The sequence below is a fragment of the Lepidochelys olivacea genome (assembly GCF_965140295.1).
Source record: "Lepidochelys olivacea isolate rLepOli2 genome assembly, chromosome: 4".
Taxonomy (NCBI): Eukaryota; Metazoa; Chordata; order Testudines; family Cheloniidae; genus Lepidochelys; species Lepidochelys olivacea.
In genome coordinates, this window is record NC_140414.1 from 21,157,093 (window position 1) to 21,173,340 (window position 16,248).

The window sequence follows — 16,248 nt, forward strand, 5'->3', positions numbered from 1 at the left end:
TCTCTTTGCACGTTTCTGTTGACTACCTTAGTTCAGTGGGAAGAAGCCCCAGGCAAATGTCTATTCGTGCTCCAAAAGGAAAAGCTTAGCAGGTTTGGCAGCCACAAAAAGTGCATCAGTTGGGGAATTACAGTCAAAGCTCTGCTGTCCATTTCACGTCTTCAGTAAGTTTCCCCCTTTCCATTCTTCCAGCAGGAATCAGTGTCATGGGGTGGCCATGGAAAGGTGGTGGAGTGGTGGTTGTGATACAAGGGAAAAGGGGACAGTGAGCAAAGAATGTTTGTCATGCATGTAGTGGAGAAGGAAGAAGCCAATGAAGGCAGAGGTTTGCAGGCACAGGGAAAGGATTGTGCATATAGAGGGAGAGACCTATTGGTAACGATGTGGAGAGATTATAATGCCAATATTCAGATGTAGGCCTCAGTCCTTCAAACGTGCGTAACTTCACTTACATCAGTAGTTCCGCTGAAGTCAGTGGGACTACTCACGTAAGTAAAGTTACATGTGTCTACTTGTTTGAGGGATCGGCCTCTTTCTGTTCACCCTGTCTCAATTTTTATTCGTAACAGTATACTCTATTGATCAGGAATACATGCTTTAAACGCTTTATGCAAGAATAACAATGGCATATAGTGAATTTTTATGATGAATACAGTAAATTAATTGAAATTTTCACAATATGTTTCAAAAAGAAATTTGCTAGACCAGAGCCATTCTTGGTGAGTGAAATTCAACTCTATGCAAGGGACCAGTACAAGGCCAATGCACCACTGAAGTCCTCAGGATCGGATTTATGTAGCGCATAGTCCTCATGTGAATCCTCTGCACAGGGGTGACTCTTCCAATACATAAAAAGAGGTATATTTTCACTTTTCAGATATATGAAATTAGAAGTAGTTGCCTTTTTTTGTCAAAATGAGGTGAGTTTCTTTAAGTAGCCATTGAAAAAATGCTTATTTTAAAAATTACAATAGTCATTCCCTTCAATCTATACAGAACATTTACTGTAGATGCCAGCCTGTGGTGTTAATTAGTTGAGAAAATATTTTATTTAACAGAGAAAAAGGTTTACCCACGCTCTTGCAAACACTCAAACATGTAAGTGCTGTAGCAGTTTTACAAACATGAATCGTAAGATTTCTATACAGACCAAGTTGCAGTGGGCACTAAACTGCCAGTCTTTCCAAACTATGGGCCTGATGCAGCGAGGAGTTGAGTGCCTTCAGCTCCCACTGAAGTCAATGAGAGTTGATGATGTAAAGTACTTAATAGGAGGTGTGACTCAGTACGTTGCAGAACGAAGCCCTTCATACTTGCGCTGCCTGTATTGGTTAATTAGAGTGAATATTGAAAATGTTTTGCAGTGTTAGTATTTCCTTTGCTCCAGTGTACACTGTATTAAGTGAACAATGACCAAGGCAAAAATCTTGCAATAAATAGAAATCTTCTAAAGCAGCGGTGTCCAATACGTTCGCCACTAGCCACATGTGGCTAATAGGCTATTGAATTGTGGCTAATGCATGTGGCTTTTTTATAATGTGGCTAATAAGAAAAATTCAAAACCACAAGTGTGGCTAGCATTGAATTTCTATTGGACACCGCTGTTCTAAAGGATCATTTTGCCTCATTTTTCAAAAGGATCATGGGTCAGATTGTGAGCTGCTGTAAATCAGCGCAGCTCCACCAATTTCAAAAGAGCTATGCAGACTTAATCCCTCTGAGGATCTGGTCCCATAATCATAACTTTAAAATTAAGATAATGGACAATAATTCTTCCCCATAACATGCATTGCTGTTTTCTTACAGTTTCCTTGTCTCCTTTTGATCTTTCTGAGCAAATATGTGAAAAATACTTCACCAAAATGTCTTTGCAAGTTTTAAAGATTTTCCCATGGCAGAGAAATTTGCGCTGTGAAATAAAAGACTCAGGATTCTGTCTACTTGAAATCTAATGACAGCAAGGAGCCAGATGCTGTAGCCTTATAAATTACAAAGGTATTATATAGCCAGCTGCACTATATAACCCTCAAATTTTATACTTTTCCATGTTATAATGTTTGGTTCCACTAGTTAATCAGCTCCAGCCACACAACGACTCTCATATATTTCCAGTGATCAATCATGCACTAAATGTTTTAGGTGAATGTTCTGAAAGTGCCTCATGTCCCTCCTGCTTCTAGTTCTTCATGTCACCATAAACAGCAGTTGTTTCACCAGGTTGTGATTCTTTAGCTACCAACTGTTCTGGATCCATATTTTCTTTAGTGTGTCTTAGGACCCTAATAAGCAATACACTCATAAGACTTGGTCATAGGGACCCCAATTCAGCAAAAACCTTAAGCTATGTTTAACTTTAAGCACCTGAGTAATCCCATCTTTATAAGCAAGGCACTTAAGCATTAACTTAAGTTCCAATAAAGTCAGTTAGCTTAGTGGCACTTAAAGTTAAGCATGTTCTTATGTGTTTGCTGCTCCTCTTCTCTGATTCTTTCCCCTTTCCACTTGATTTCCTTGTCCTCTGGCCACTAATAGATCCCTACTTCACCAGCTATTGCTCAGCTGGGAGCAGAAATGTTTTAGAAAATGTCAAGGCCAGTAACCTGATGATGTGAGTTGAGAAAAAGCGGTCACTCTATAGATACTCCTGTATTTTATTCCAGTATTATTCATCTCTTGCCCTTTTCACTCACTCTACATAGTAAGGTTATGGAGTCCTTTTGTTTAACTCTGTAAATGTGCTTTACCTTCCAAAAACCATGTTTTTCTGCTTCTTTGATTGGCATCTGAGTTGTCTGTTTCCTAGGCTTTGTTCTTGATCTTAGGTTCAGTCTGCTGGTTTTCTCACATTTAATGCTGTGGAGCACGTATGTCCCTTTGGAAACAGGAATTATGAGGTTAGTTTCAAAGATTTTTCGAAGAAGATGCACACAGACTCCAGTCCTGAAAGTGGATTTACACAGGCAGACTCTTGCAGATCTGACTGTAGGGCCAAGAGTGTTATAGTACTAACCAGTCACATTTAAGATGGAAAACAAATCTCTTCAGTAGCCATTGTGCCCACTTGATACCCGGGAGTAACCAGGTGATGAAATTACTTGTGGAAGTAGGTTGCTGTTCAGAGCTAAGCCACTTGGGGTTCAATTTACAGCCAGCCCAGCATGGTGTACACAAATTGGTACGGCACAAGATGTTTTGCACAAAGATATTGGAATTTCCCAGACACAAAGTATTAAGAAGTCATAAAGGACATGGCTCAATTCATCATAGGATGATGAGAAGGAACATAACTCTCATCCTTGTTAGGCATTTCAAGTCTTTATCTGAAGCATGGGCCACTTCCTTTTTTTTTTTTTTTTTTGGGGCCACATTGGCTTTGCCAAGAAGAGGAACTGGGCAAGCAAAAGATGTATAAAAATGTGTTGTTCACACCTTGCTCCCTGAAGCCAAACCATCTGGTCAAAGGGACTGCAATCACATGGTCAGGGAGAGTGCCCTCTACTAGGTAACAAATAGTCATGTAGCTGACAAGCACCCTATTAAAACTCAATCTTTTAAATTTCTGGTTAGGAAGACTGCTGCAAAATCTGGAAAGTGAAGAAGAATACAGCTATCATGTCACCTTTAGTTAGTCACCTGAATTAACTCTTATCTCAAAATAGTCATTGCAACTGTGAAGTTGAACTGGAGAGCCCACCTTCATGTCAGTTCCAACTGATAGGAGAAAGATGACTTGTGTACATGTGTTGTTATCCAAGTGACAACTTGGTTATGTTAAGCTAAATGTTTCTCAGAAAGTACTGAATGACTAAAATGTGTGATGTGTACTTGCATTTCACTAACAAATTTAGTCTTAGGTGTCTGGAAACTACACTGAATCAGCAAAAACAATGAGGGGTCTTTGTGGCACCTTAGAGATTAACAAGTTTATTGGGGCATAAGCTTTTGTGGGCTAAAACCCACTTCATCAGATGCATGGAGTGAAAAATACAGAGGCAGGTATAAATACACAGCACATGAAAAGATGGGAGTTGCCTTACCAACTGGGGAGGGGAGGGTCAGTGCTAATGAGTCAATTCAATTAAGGTGGAAGTGGGCTATTCTCAACAGTTGACAAAAAGGGGTGAATACCAAGGGAGGAAAAATCACTTTTGTAGTGCTAATAAGGCCAATGTAATCAAGGTGGCCCATTTCAAACAGTTGACAAGAAAGTGTGAGTATCAGTAGGGGGAAATTAGTTTTTGTAGTGACCCAGCCACTCCCAGTCTTTATTCAGGCCTAATTTGATGATGTCCAGTTTGCAGATTTCTGAGTAGCAGCCGTGCTAGTCTGTATTCGCAAAAAGAAAAGGAGTACTTGTGGCACCTTAGAGACTAACAAATTTATTTGAGCATAAGTTTTCGTGAGCTACAGCTCACTTTCTGCAGTTTCTCGTTGGAGTCTGTTTTTGAAGTTTTTTTGTTGAAGAATTGCCACTTTTAAGTCTGTTATTGAGTGTCCAGGGAGACTGAAGTGTTCTCCTGGTTTTTGAATGTTATAATTCTTGATGTCTGGTTTGTGTTCATTTATTCTTTTCCGGTTTGATCAATGTACATGGCAGAGGGGCACTGCTGGCACATGAAGGCATATATCACATTGGTAGACACTGAATCAGTAATTCAGTTGAGGGTGCTGAGGCTGAAGAAACTCATTACACTAACTTAGAACTATGTAAATTACCAAAAGAAGCCCTCAGTGTTTCAAAGGGTTTGGCTACATTTGCAAGTTAGAGTGCATTAAAGCAGCCCTGGGCGCCCTAACTTCTGAGGTGTCCACACTGACAAGGCACATAGAGCGCCTGGACTCTGCAGCTGGAGCGCTCCTGGTAATCCACCTCCACGAGAAGCATAAAGCTTGCTGTGCCTTGGCTGAAACGCCCGGGTGTCAGTGTGAATGAGGTGTTGCATTACTGTGCTGTGATTGGCCTGAATCTCCTGAAGTCAAGTAGCCACTTTTCTCATTTGTTTTGAAATCGGCTGCAGGCACACGGATATCCCCTTCCAAAGCTCCGTTTCTGACAGCCGGCATGCTTATCTGCCCCGGGACAAAGCAAACCATTAGTGTGGAATGCTGCTGTTGTGAGTGTGTGTGTGTGGGGGGGGAGGGGGTCTGCTGCTGTCTGAACTTACAAGACAGCATGCTGACACACTCTCAGCCCCCCAAAACACACTGTCTCTCCCCCCACATACACACAACTCCTCCCTGTCACACTCCACGCCCCCCCACCCCAATTTGAAAAGCACGTTGCAGCCACTTGCACACTAAGAAAGCTACCATAATACACTGCTGTTTGTGGCGTTGCAAGAGCCGTTAAGGTGGCCACACCAGTGCGCTTGCAGCTGACAGTGTAAACACCAGGCAGCGGTCTCCGAAGGCTGGTTTAGCTCCCAGCGCTCTACATCTGCCAGTGTAGCCATGCCCAAAGAAAGCAGCCTAAAATTCACACTGATTTTGTGATCAAGAGAATTAGCAGCTTCTTAGACAAGAAAAGGAAGAAACTTTGAATTGGCTTGTAAGCTAAAGATTTTACCACTATTTAAATCTTTGGTCAAAGTAGCATAACAGTCACTGATGAAATTCCAGAGAAATTAGAATACCTTCAAAATAATTACCTGCATATTTTGTTTTGGGTTTTAATGTGTGTTCGTCAGTGACAAAGGTTTGCTATGAGTATCACCTGGGCAAGATAACTTTGAAATGAATTGACATTCCTTGATAATTAAGTTAACTTGTCTGAATTCTTCTGTCAAATTGTTTGGCTAAACTCCCACGTGTAGTCCCATAATTCCATTGGCAGATAAGATTGATTTGTTGTAAGGGATTTAAGGAACAATAGCTCCATTTTGATACCAAAATCACTTCCCTGGACTATTGCTGAACTGGGGAAGTTTGGCTTTGTAACAGAATTGTGATAAGACCTTGAATGAATTGAATTGATTTATTGTCTCTTCAGTTATAATTTCCCATGTGCAGTTTTTGTATTCTAAACATCATCTCACAATTTTTATTTTGTTTTCTGTAATTTTTATCTACTTTGTGCTATTTTGGCTAATAATACTCATACATTTATAATAATTCTCCAGTCTTAAGGAACAGAACTACAGAACAGTGAGAAACTTAGTAGAGGGATCTGGTTAATTTAATCAGTGCATGTTTTATGACTTGTCTTTTGCACCCATTTTCTGTAGAAAAATGGATGAAGCAGTGAAGAAAGAGGAAACATTTCATTAAAATGTCCAGAAAAATTTTTGAATAAACAAAAAAATCATTCACTTTTGAAATCTGTGGAATGAAAATGATTGACATTTTCATAATTCTTCCCCGACTTTTAATAATCTAATTATTAAAAGCATGATATTTTTCATTTACTTTCTTTACATTGCATTTTATCGCAGCACAGTGTGGGAATGAGTTTTTAGCTGCATTCTGATTTTCTGGCCACAGAAGTTGTGAAACAGGAAGCTTATTACAAGAGATAATAACTGAAGTCCAAGATAATTGTTTAATATTTGTTACCTGTGTAGCAAACTCAAGCGTATGAAGAGTGTACTTGAGGATACGTATAACAGCTTCTTCTAAAATCTTCCTGCAGATGTCACTCTGTCACTGTAGAATCAGGCTTAACATTTTTCTTTAACAGTCAGATAAATGGCAAAACTCTTGTTAACTTTAATGGATGCAGAGTGAGGCTCTTAGACAGTAAATTGTGTGTGTGCGAGGCAAGGGCTGTTGGATTGTTTTTATCCATTGGTGGAGTCTTCTTAGCATTAGTGGAGACTTCTGCTTTGCTTCAAGATTCACACAAGAGCCCTTCAGCGGACAGGAGTGAAGTCTGTATTTGGGCCATCTTTGTTTGTGAATAAAAAAAAGGCAATTGGGTTGAAAATATCAGGGATCTTTCGTTTTCTGGGTCTGAATGCTTACAGAAAAGAGCTGTCTTTCTGTCATGTTGTGTCAAAAATTCCTACTTCCATTTGCCTGTATATAAATGCATGCAACTCTTTTCGGGGATTTAGTTCACGTTTATGTACAGGGCTCATGTATGTGTGTATTGAATTGATGCTTGTTATAGAATGTAAGTGATATACGAGTGTATACTTTGTTTATGATACATGTGTATTCTATATGTGTGTGTAATGTGGGTGGAAAGAAGACATGCAAGTGTATTTGATTGTACAAAAATACATGCAGTGCAACCTTGACTATCTGAAACAAAGTTGTCTGAAACCGGGTTATATCCTCCAACATCCGCTCTCTTGATTAGCCAGAATGTAATGTAGTTTAATATATGAAACTAGGATTTAGAGTCTTGCAAGAGGGGAGAGGCTTAAGGGTAGAAAAATAATAGGAATCCCTGGGAACATCGTATGTTTCACCCACTACTTTCAGATTCTGGTAACTTTGACAGCATGTATCCTGTCTCTGTTAATGTGTGAGTTGAACACAATCTTCTCCTATTAAGAAGGACTCAGGATTTTAAGACCTTTACTTGATGGGCATCACTTGCTTCCTCTGACATGTCTTTCTTTGACACGCTGAATCTCTTGGTTTTTGGCTTTCAGTTCAAGCTTCTGAATCTCAGCATCTGTCAGTGGTGCGATAAATTCTCTATGGTGATAAGAGGACAGCTGCTAAAAGCAAGAGTAAGGATGGAATTTTGGCTCTTTCCTATTGTGTGAGAGATTACAGTCAGGAAAAAGCACTACACACATGATAAAAAGGCACCTTTTCTGCACGGTTTACTATTTTCCTCCAACCTAGCAGCATCTTTTCTATCCATGCTAGGCTGCCAGATATGCACATAGCAGAATCCAACACTAAAAGGACTGGAATTTATTGATAAGGGTGGACTAGGTATGTGCTGTATGCAGAAATAAAGAAGTTGCATTATTCATGTTAAACATAAGTTTTGAGAAAAGGACATCTGCTTAATAATAAAAAGAATCACATTTTGGAACCAAACAGTGAGCCTGCTCCTGCTCCCACCAAAAATCCCTGTGAATTAAAAATGGGAACAGAATCAGAACTATTTTGTCTAAGTGTTTTCTGTGGTGTCTTGAATACTGGTAGTGTGGTTTTTCACGTTTAAAAACCTTTTGTATATAAAAACAACAGCTGGACATCATAACACCATAGGAAGCATTTCTAGATAAAATGTTTTGACTGTAACGACCTAGTTCCTTCAGTTTAATGGCTCTAGTTTAGTTATTTACAGTGAGGATGAAACTGTAGGGGGTGGGGGATGACTCAGAACTTGGCTTTGGTTGATAGAATAATTTTGGTGCTGGGTACTCTCAAACTTTTCTGTTCCCTAATGTGCAAACCTGATCATTCTTGCAAAAAACAACCCTAAGTCTCTATTCACTAGGTCCAAAATTTAATAGCAAAGTACTGTAGGGAGGATCTGTGTTACTAAGATACCATAACTGTGTAAAACAACCTTGTTAAAAAAACACCCCTCCTATACAGGACAAGTCAGGCTGGGATTTTCAATGGAGCCTCAGGGAAATGAGGGCAGGATTTTCAAAGGTATTTATAGATGTAGATAGCTAGGTTTCCATAGCACCCAAGCAGGTTAGGCACCTAACCTCATTCACTGCTTTTGAAAAATCCCACTAGGTGCCTCTGCATCTTTAGGTATCCCAATATTTTTGTGAATCTAGCTCTGGGTGCCTAATTCTTATTGACATTCAAGAGGAGTTGGGTGCCTAACTCCTTTAGGCTCCTGAAAATTCCACCCTATTTTTTATGTGCAGCATAGGCCCCTAACTCTGGTCTGCAAGATTCTGATTTAAGCCCTGATTAGCTGGTATTTGTATTCATTTAATGCTGGCTTCTTCAAGCTTGACCTGTTTAATATCTGATATGTCCTTTATCAGAGGAGTGCATCCTGCACTTGAAGGGAGACGACCTGGATCATCCAACAGGTCTCATTTCTTTAATTCCATTTGCTGTGTGTCTTTAGATGTGGAGTACACTGACATGACTCCTCCAGGACCAAGCAATGGTATACTGGAGACAATAGCCAGGAGGGAAAGCCCTGCAGTAGTTTGCAATAGTGAACTGAAACAGGTGTCACTTTAATGCAGCATGTCTAGCAGTTTTCAGGTGATGGAGGAAGGTTAATAGTACACAGAGAGAAATTTATCCCTTTCCCACACCTAAATTGTGTGCCTATTTAATGGACTCTCTTGCATCTTACCTTTCCGGAATTCCTAGATTTGAGAACCTCACAAATGCTAATCGATGTTGAATGATAGCTAATAATATATTCAGCAATTATTTACTGCCTCTTATCCCAAAGGATTCTAGAGCATGGAGTGCTCATCCATACTTTAGCAGTTCATCTAAGAGATTCTAGAGATGGGCCTGAACCCAAATGCCTCTGGATCTAACAACCCCAGACTAAAGATTCAAATCCAGATGTGGCTCTAGTTTTGAACTTTGTGGCTGACCCTTATATAAAATGCTGAGCCAAAATTTAACCCCTCCCTTGACCTCTGAGGAAATCCTTATCCAGAACCTAACTTTATATATGGTCCCATGTTTAAGTCACCCTTATGCTTAGGCCACAGGGAAAGTGTTTGCACTGCTGATGAATAACCATATATTATTTATTTGTGAATTACCCTGGAATCGTTTATTAATTTGTGAACACTTCTGATTTACTCTAAGATTTTTGTGTGAAATAGTAATGATGGAGGCTTATGTTAAACTGTATTAGAAGTTCAAGATCAAAGGAACTATAGAGACAAGTATGTGTGCAGAAATTTTTCATTTTGGTGTCTGTGCATTTTAAATGAAGTTGGTCTTTTGGACCAATTAATACATTTTATCTTGTGTTCTCAAATCTTGTGATCTATTGGGGGTGGGCATATGTAGAAGATGTTTTGCTTATTAATTTATTATTTATGTATTCTTTAAGTGCCCATAATGTGCTTGAGTGATTCAAAACACAAAATACAGGCTGGCGCTGCCTTGAAGAAATTGCAGATTAAGTAAGATATATGGTATAGTGCAAACAGAATGCACTGGGAAGTCCAGAGGAAGGAATCAAGATTGTTATTATTTATTGACTTGCTTCTTATTGACATTCCAGAAGCAATAGTACAAAAAAATTCAGTTGTGTCTTTTCCATTTCTAACATCTTTGATCTCATACACAAGTGGTACAAATGAATTACTGCAGCTCAGAGCTAAGAGTAAACTCCATAGAGCTGTGCTGCCATGGATTTTGAGTGGGTAAGTGGAGTGAGGAGTAGATATTGTGGAATGATGGAAAGAGAGCAGAGTTCAACCCCCCACTATCAGCTCTGCAGCCATAAGCCATAGAGAGCAATTTGATTTGAGTATATGGGCACCCCTGGCAAGCCAAACTCTTTTCCTGGGTCAGCTGCACAAGGAGCTGAAGAGGCACAGATGCTTTCTCCTGAACAGCGCTGAAATTTTGAAGGGCAGCTGAATTTGCTAATGTTCTGTGTTTTGATACAGAATGTGAGAAATGTTGATGAGCCATGAGGCAGAACAGCTTGCTTTGTTGCTGCTGTATTGACTCTGCCGGGCTGACAGTAGTTTAAAAAAAATTGTTTTTGTACATAAGATGAGTAAATATATAGAACTTGGAAGACAGATAGGGAACAGCTATGCGCTGTAGCATGGTCTCTTTCATAGGGTAGGTTTTCTGCCCAGAATTGCACTTCCATTTTAAATAATTTTAAAATAATTATGGAAGGATGACATTTTGGGAACATTTGTCTTGTGTTAATATGGCTAATCTTATCCAAGTTTTGTCATGTGGCTATACGCTGGGATTACAGTGGGGTCAGATTTATTTTGTTGAACATTACACTGTGGTCCTTAATGGTGAAGTATTACCTAGTGGGTTTTTTTTGAGGAAGAAAGTACATTCCTGGGAAATTATTCAGTAGATAGGCTAGATCAGGCTTTTGCAGCCAGAGGCTCACTTGAGGGGCTGTGTTGTAGTGGGTACCACAAGAGATATTCTAGCGGACATAGGTAGAGTTGCTTCTGGGAAACTCATTTGCATTCTCTCTGTCACCATATTAACAGGTTCATATGTGTGCTCTCCATTATGTGCTTGATCATCAGGATTCTAAGTTGTGGAGGTGCAGGGGGACAAAGCCATGGCCCCATCAACGCTTCATTCCATTTTGGGTGGCTAATGCTGATAAACTGCTAGCCTGCGGCAATGCCTGCATTGCCATATGAGAATATATCTGGCCTTCTGTTCCTTCTATTCCAATGTGCCCTCCGTTTCTCTCACCTGCTTTTAACATTTCCCTGCCTTCTCAAAGTTTCCAGTCCAGTTTCCTGACTTACAGAGTCCACAGGCCATCCATCTTCCCAGAGGTCATCCTAGCTTCAGTACCATTGAAAGCAATGGCAGAAAGTGGCCACCTTGACGAAGGGCATCCTCATTTTCATAGGCAAAGACTATAGGGAAATGGTGACCATCTTGATTTAGGGCAGCCTGTGGCTTCAGTCCCATGCAAAGTAATGGGAGATGGTGCCCATTTGGTGGAAAAGAATATGAGATGCTTAAAACAAGATCAAAACCATGTACTGCAGGCACTCCCAGGACCCAGTTTGACAGGGGTTCCCTGCACAGCTGCAGCTCTGGAGCTGCTGAAGCAGGGCTGTAGTCACGAATGATCACAAACCATCATCATCTGATGGCTGTTGAGAATCCTAGTGAAAGGAGTCTCAGTTCATTTCCCACTGAGGAAGTGTCTTTATCACAAAAATCACCACCAGAGTTGACACCACTGGTGGCAGTCTCAATAAAAAAGACCAAGGAATGAACTGGCCTAGAGACTGAACTACCTCTCTCTCATCCTTAGAGGTGGTGCCCTCCGGCTCAAGAGTTGAGGGATATTGGTGGGACAGCGTGGGCACTGCTGCTTCTGGTGCTGCACTTGCTTTGTGGCTTAATAGAGGATTTCAGGGCTGTCGTTCTGGCAAGTGTGATGAGAATTAAATTCATACAAACACAAGCTAAAGTTGGAAAATACAACATTCCACCAACGTCTCAACAGCGTTGTTGTCTTTTAACGCCATACCATGCTCTGGCCCCAACACCTGAAAAACAAATCAAACCTAATTACATTGTACACCAACCTAACAAACTTGGAAAGTCATTTTTATAAAAAGCTGTCCAAAGCCATTTTGCCAAGTATGTTTTAAAAACGCAGCCACCTGTTCAAACACAGTATTTTCCCGTACAACAAAGGCAAGGTAGTAAAGACCATTCAGATCTGGAGTTTAGCACTCGGTGGCCTGATTTTCAGATGTGCGGAGCATCTGCGGCTCCTGTTGACTTCTGTGGGATTTGTGGGCACTCAGCACTTGTGAAAACTTGGCCATTAGTGAGATGGCAAAGGCCACACGGTAAGTCATTGTCTGCTCTGGTATCAGAGCCCAGCAGTCCCTTTGCTATTAGCCCAGCCGTAGTTCATGAGACCACGTTGCCTCTCATGCTGTTGATATGCCCCCTTTAATCTTCATAGGCCAAGCTGGCTGTTCTGTAGATGAGTCAATTCAACACAAGGCTGATCACTGTGGGAGGGAGCTTGTGTTGACCGTGGTAGCAAACACAGCAACCCAGACGGCACCGCTGCTCACAAGTGTGAACTGATCTGCAGTTTCCTACAAACCCATGGGACTTGTATCAGAGGGGTAACCGTGTTAGTCTGGATCTGTAATAGCGACAAAGAGTCCTGTGGCACCTTATAGACTAACAGACATATTGGAGCATAAGCTTTCATGGGTGAATACCCACTTCGTCGGATGCATGTAGTGGAAATTTCCAGAGGCAGGTATAAATATGCAGGCGAGAATCAGGCTGGGGATAACGAGGTTAGTTCAATCATGGAGGATGAGGCCCTCTTCTAGCAGTTGAGGTGTGAACACCAAGGGAGGAGAAACTGTTTTTGTAGTGGGCTAGCCATTCACAGTCTTTGTTTAATCCTGAGCTGATGGTGTCAAATTTGCAAATGAACTGAAGCTCAGCAGTTTCTCTTTGAAGTCTGGTTCTGAAGTTTTTTTGCTGCAGGATGGCTACCTTTAAATCTGCTATTGTGTGTCCAGGGAGGTTGAAGTGTTCTCCTGCAGGTTTTTGTATATTGCCATTCCTAATATCTGATTTGTGTTCATTTATCCTTTTACGTAGGGACTGTCCAGTTTGGCCGATGTACATAGCAGAGGGGCATTGCTGGCACATGATGGCATAGATTACATTGGTGGACGTGCAGGTGAATGAACCGGTGATGGTGTGGCTGATCTGGTTAGGTCCTGTGATGGTGTCACTGGGGTAGATATGTGGGCAGAGTTGGCATCAAGGTTTGTTGCATGGATTGGTTCCTGAGTTAGAGTTACTATGGTGCGGTGTGTAGTTGCTGGTGAGAATATGCTTCAGGTTCGCGGGTTGTCTGTGGGCGAGGACTGGCCTGCCTCCCAAGTCATGTGAAAGTGAGGGATTGTTGTCCAGGATGGGTTGTAGATCACTGATGATGCGTTGGAGAGGTTTTAGCTGAGGACTGTATGTGATGTCCAGTGGAGTTCTGTTGGTTTCTGTGGGACTTGTGAACATGAGTTTCATGAATCTCAAAGTCTACCCTGGGAGACTGTTGGGGGGACCGTGAATAAGCTGTGTTCTGTAGAAATGTTCTTTAGTGACAAATTTTGTGGAGTCATGGTGTTAAAGGTTGGAAGGGATCACCAGATAAACTAGTCTGACCTCCTGTATAACACAGGCCACCAACACCACCCGGCCACTTCCACACCAAACCCAACAACCAGAATTAGACCAAAGTATCACAGCCCTTGAATAACTAAACTAGTGTGTGCCATGGTCAAAGAATAGCAGGGAATGAGGTGCACCAGTGCCTGAGGCCCCGGCAACGGGCAGGAAGTTGATTTAGTGACGTATCCTCAGATGATCCCAGCAAGTGATCTATACCTCAGCTTCCTGCAATAGCTAGTTCACAATCTCAGAGATCATTTCACAATGAAAAGAGCTAGGAACTTGCATTTAAAGACAAAAGAAAATTCAGATTTTCCTTGACATTTCTAGTTCCCCAAAATGAAAGGGCAGGGGTAAGGGTGGGGAGAAGGGCAAGTGGACTGCAGCCTGGCCAGATCTTTAAATAGCAGCACTGTATCTTGAGTTCTTTCCCATGATGTGGTATTGCTTCATGTATGTTGCTTCCACTTGACTATGATTTGGTGCTGCTTTCAACAAGAGGCCTCTGAGTAGTCAGGAGCAACATCTTTAGGTGGGAGGAGGCAATTCCTACAGATGCTGGGCTATATCAGGAAAGATGACTTCTATTGTGCACCCCTTATTAAAAAAGGATGTGATCGTTTTCTAAAGCAATGGTCCTGAACACCATAGCTTAAAACAATGTTACCACAGCAGGGCCAGAATGTGAACATCTCTGTATGGCTGAGCAGTTATTCATATGGGTAAGCCCACTGACTCCAGTGGGCCTATACATGTGTGTGATTGCTCACCAATATGAGTAAGAGGGGCACAAAATGTCCTACAGTGGTTCGAATCATTACTGTTGTATATTTATGTTTAATAAGGATGCCAAAGGGAGATGCACAGATACTACATGGTGGGCATAGGATAGATGGATGGGTTGTGATTTTGATTTGTTTTTGGCCACACAGTTCTACCTGTTACATTCCCCAAGCTCTGTGCACCGTATCCTGCAAGTGAATGCAAAATACCTATGGAATGAGTAAAAGAATTATTTAACATTGTGTTTCCTCTGAACCACATCTAGAAAAAGCCATGGCTGCATTATTATTTCATATCGCTTCTGACATGACGAGATCAAGCAATTATCACCTTTTTGAATGTCAGCCTTTGACAGCGGTAGAGAGACCAACTGTGGCTACTGCACATGAACAGAGGTTTATGGGCACATTGTGGGAGAGGTACTGGTGATTTACTTTCTGGTTTTGGAATGTATTTATTTCTGTTTTGATGGACTAGTAAAGTCTTAGGATGTGGACTTGTCACACAGGCTTGCCAGGCTTACAGATATTATCCCAAGTGGTCTGCCTAAAAAAAGGGCTGGCATCGCATCACATGGAATGACCAATGATGCATCATATATTTTTAATAGACAGAATGTTTTAATAAACATCCCCCTTCCTAAAACACTGTGTTTTAAAATAGGCTTTGCCTTGAGCCATGTAGCTACCCAGCTGTGAATTTTATAAGGCAACAATCTCCTCATCGTTAGATGTTATGACTGATACTCTAGCTACTGAAATAATAACTATTTATACAGAGAAAAGTTTCAAATTACAGTTAACTGAAGTTCCTTTCTATGGTGAAAAGTGTGTGTGTTTTTTTTTTTTAAAAAAAGAGTGAAGCTCCATATTTTCCATCTCTCAGTGAGTTTCAGATCAAATGTGCTTAGCTTACACATCAAAAGATGCTTTGTGTACCCATCAGCTCTGCACACACAGTCTGGAGACTTGAAAATCAAGCTGGACTTTTCTGTGTGACTTTTGCATTCCTAGTTAAAGACCCTACAATCCAAACTCAGCTGACATTTTGTATTGATGTGGCAGAATAGAATCCAGCTCACTCTTCTGTAGCTGCATTGGCTATATGGTTCTAGTAGTAAAAAACTTGATATATTTTTTTTGTCAGAAAAGTAAGTTGATATGCTTCAAAGACTGAGTTTAGAGGGGATACATTCAGAGGGGAAGAATATTCTAATGGTTAGGGCACTAGTGTAGTGTCCGGGAGACCTGGCTTCAAATCCCTGCTCCTGTGTGACTGTGGGCAAGTCAGTGAGGCCCAGGTCCGCCAAGGTATTTAAGCTCCTAATTTCCACTGAAATCAATACTGTAGATTCTAGGATCTGGGCTAGGGTTGCCAGGCATCTGGTTTTCGACCAGAACGCCCAGTCGAAAAGGGACCCAGCACTGCTGACCGGGCCTCTAAAAGTCCGGTCGGCGGGGCTAAGGCAGGCTCTCTGTCTGCCCTGGCTTTATGCGGCTCCTAGAAGCAGCTGGTATGTCCAGCTCCTAGGTGCAGGGCCAACCACGGGGCTACCATGTGTTGCCTGCACCGCAAGCATCAGCTCCGCAGCTCCCATTGGGAGCTGTCGGGGTGGTGGCTGCATGTGCGGGCAGTGCACAGAGACCTCTGGCAGCACCTCCACCTGGG